We start from the raw sequence: 4,242 nt of genomic DNA on the forward strand, positions 1-4,242 counted from the left end.
AGAGAGAGAGATTGATTAACCTCAGGTGTAATTCCTCAAAAACCATTGTGGTAGTTTGAATGAGATGTCCCCCATAGTCTTGAAATTTTAAATACTTGGTTCCTGGTGGCACTCACTGTTTTGGATGGCTTAAAAAGTGTGGCTTCTTTAAAGGAGATATGTCACTGGAGATAGGCTTTGAGCATTTAAAGATATACATCATTTTGAGTTCTCTCTCTGCTTTGTGCTTACAGTTGAGCCCCCAGCTTCTGCTCCATTTGCCATGCCTGCCACCTGCTGCTTTCTCTCTGCCATCAAGGACTCTAACCCGCTGGAATCATAAGCCCAAATAAACTTCATTCAATAGGTTGCCTTAGTCTTGATGATTTATCACAGCAATAGAAAAGTAATTAATAGAGCCATTTACCTTGTTTCCTTGAGACAAGGCTTTTCATTGATCTGGAACATGTCAAGTAGGTTATACTGGCTGTATGACCAGCAAACACCAGTAACCTGGCTGTCTCTGCCTGTATAGTCTGGCAATTACATGTATGTACCTCCAAACCTGGAATTTATACATGGATTATAGGGGTCAAGGTCAGGTCCAGCAAACATTTCACAAACTGACTCAAGTTTCCTCATTATTGTTTGACTGCCACATTCTATGTGGATCCAGGGATTGGACCTGACTGAACAGCAAGGGAATGAAAAAAAAGACAAAAACACAGACGAAGAAAAGCTGTGATTAGGTAGCTGGGCTCTGTAATGGGAAAGCAATAGTACCTCGGAAGCTCACTATGTTTATTATATAGAGTTGAACAGAGAGGTGGGGTTATTACATACAGCTAAACAAGGAGGCACGGGTTATGGTACACAGCTAAACTAGAAGACAGGCTTAAGCTAATCTTATAAGAGGAGTCTCGGTATGGAGCAGCCCTTGGGCCATAAATATCCAGGGGTAGGGAAACTAAACTATGGTGAACATTTTCTTCAGATAACTACCAAATTCTCTCCTGGAGCAGAAGGAAAGGTGTGGCAATTTTCCTGTGGCTATAGGATCTTAGACATAGTCAATGCCATGTCAACAACACCCATTCGCTCAGGATTTCACCCACTCCTGGCTTCCTCTGCTCCCCAGTTTCCTCTAGCAAATAGAATAACAATTGGATGTGAAGGGAGCAGAGATCTCAAATTTCTGGTATTCCTTGGCTTTCCTTTAGTATGCTGATATACCACTATAATACACATTGAATAACTACTACCTTTCATTCAAGGCCTCCATACAAACCCCCAGCTCTCCAGCACACAGCCTAAAAAGCAGTAAAACCCAAGCTAAGCTTACCTTAGGTCACTAAAGTCTCAGCTAAACTCACACATCTGGAAATTAATGCTTATCGTTAGTCACTTTGAGGGGGTGGTTTGTTACACAGGGCTGAGTGAATGAGTGAATGATTTTGGGAAATGTCTCATTATTTATAGTCTAGACTAGCCTGGAACTCATACAGTAGCCCAGGTTGGTCTCAAATTTCACCACCCTTCTGCCTTAGCTTCCTGAGGGCTGAGATTACAGGTGTGTCCACCATGCCAAGCAAGAATAGTTAGTTGTAATTTGAAATAAGTTGTTTAGGGAGGGGTCACTGTAAAGATGGTATCTGAGAAAAGATATGGAGGTGGTAACGCAAGAGGTAGTATGGGTAGGTGGTAAAAGATTGTTCCTGGCTAAAGCACATGTAGAAAGCACTGAGATATGAATAGAAAAGGCATGTTTAAGCAACAGAGCCAGTATGTCTAGAACAAAGAAAAGATGGAGTAGAAGTGATCACTGATAAAGTTAGAGAAGGAAAGGGGTATGAGGCAGATAGGTTAGCACCTTTGTAGATCATAATGACCTTATTAGGACATCATTAGAGGGTTTGAAAGAGATCTATGTTCAATAATTTGACTTGTATTTTGGAAAGCTCCCTCTTAATGTAGGTAGGCAATAGGCTTTAAAAAAGAATAGAAAGAGACCTAGCCTAAAAGGTATGTGGAAGGAGGTTTCATCAGCGACTTATTGTCTTGGACCATCTCCATCCACCATGGGATGGCCAGACTCTTCATCATAATCACCTAGTAACAGAGGAAGCAGAGAAACAGCAGTGCTGCTCTAGCTATTAGTAGCAACTGTGATGAAGGTTTCCAGTCCCACATCTGCAGTCTGCTGCTCAGCACAGAGAGGGAGTGCTGCCTCTCCATCCTGCTATTGTCTGGGGTGGGAGTGATTCCAAAGAAGAGGATCTTTTCAGAGCAGCTCAGGCAGACACAAATACAGCCTGACAGCCCAGCCAGTCTCTTGTGTGTGTGGATACTTCGTTCTTTGTCTCACTTGGTAACACAGCTTTTATTCCCAAGCCTCACATGAAGAGTTTGCCTGTATGGGGAGGGGGAAGCTGCTCTTAATAGTTCATGGTACGACCTAAAGGCCTGGGATTCCCACATTGTAAGCCTTCTTATTTTCACTTGAAAAGATTTGGCCCAGCTCAGGTGTTCAATAATGATCTCCTTCCTCATGATACCACACTGTCCTTAATCTACTGCTTCTCTACCTGGCCTTGGACTTCTATGGAGAAATTTAAAAAAAAAAAAAAAAACAAATTTAGTCTAGAATTTTCTAAATTTTTTTAGAAAACAGTATTGTTTTTCTTCAAGTTTCATTTGGCTCTTTGAAAACTCCAATAAGGAGGGGGTGTGTAGGAGCATATACACTCTCAGAGCAGAGATTCCCGCTCTGGGTATTTATTTATTGACATCAAAGAACTTCAATGATTATTGTTTCAATATTATTAGTTATCTAAGCTTGTGTTCCTTGCCTTTTTTCCATCTTGGCTCAAGTTCAAGGACTCAAAGAACATGTTTTAGAAGAGAAGATAATATTTTCAAAGTCAAAAGATGGCCTAAGATAAATGGATCTATCTGTAAAAATATTAGAAAAGATTAGCAAATTGAACAAAATTGCCAGTAGTTCACTCTTTCCTTCTTAGAGTGGCTTATAAGAAAAAGAGGGAACATTATGACAAGCTATCAGAACAACAAAATGCTTTGTTTCCTATTAGCAAATAGCCAGGTTTAGAGAGATACTCTGTCCTGACCTTCTGTGGCCACCCATGTGAGTGGATTTGGCTGGCTTCAGTGCTGACCTCAGTCTTTAATGGGAGGTTACTATGACAACAAGCTCCACCCCAGCAGAGAGAGCCTGAGAAGGCTTTCAGCAAAAAGAACTCCAGACAGAAGTGTTCTTCTGTGGACTGGGGGAAGGAAAGGGAAAGGACAAAAATATACCTGAGGAAGCTAAGGAGAAAGAGCTGTGAGAAGACAAAAAATGGTCTAGACAGTGATAATAAAGAGGCATGGCTTCCTGGAAGCTCATGAAGAAGCTTCTGTGCGTGGCCAAGTTGTTGAAACCATTTACCCAAGATACTGAAAATCTCTATATAATGCTTATTCATCAAAGCAGTAGACAGAAGAGAGGACGCTAACTCCACCAAAAATCTAAGCAGACACTCAGAAGTCATAAAATCACTTTGGGGCATCATGACAGGCTGAGACTGGGGAGGGGACTCTGAGGAAGTCAGCTGAGTCATCTTATTTTACAGATAAGGAAACAGAACCAGTTTTGGAAGCTGTCAAGTCTAGTCACCAGAACAGACCTTGAGAGGTAGAATTGAATCCTAAAGCCGTGCAGAGCCAAATACAAATGACTAATAAGAAGTATTGTAGAAGTCTTCTTTAGAGATTCTCTAGAAACTGAGTCATGTAAAAGGCCACTGTGGAATCTCAAATGTCTTGTGTACACAGTATGTGAAGGGTGGATAAAAGACTGAAGCCGAGCATTGCTGTTAGGATTTGTTTCAAGGGTGGTATTTGAGGATAAATGGAAAGTATAAAACTGTTTGGCTGGACCTGGTGGCTCATGCCTATAATCCCAGCCTTTGAGGCAGAAGCATGCCCAAAGATTGCCACAGGTTCAAGGTCAGCCTGATCTACATAGCAAGAATGTGTCTTTTTTTTTAAGTATAAACTAGAGAGAAACAGAACTATATAGTTCTCATCATCTAGTAGAAGACTGTGCACTCACAGTTCAATTTCCAGGAGAGGCCATGCATTTTAATTGATAATTTTTTATTTCTTTTTCTCACTTTTGTAAGTATTATCGCTTTATTTCACAAAATTCTTCCTATGAAAGATATGAAGTCATTGTACTGGGTTTTTTTCTTGGAGATCCTC

Source organism: Mastomys coucha, chromosome X, assembly GCF_008632895.1.
Source record: "Mastomys coucha isolate ucsf_1 chromosome X, UCSF_Mcou_1, whole genome shotgun sequence".
Taxonomy (NCBI): domain Eukaryota; kingdom Metazoa; phylum Chordata; class Mammalia; order Rodentia; family Muridae; genus Mastomys; species Mastomys coucha.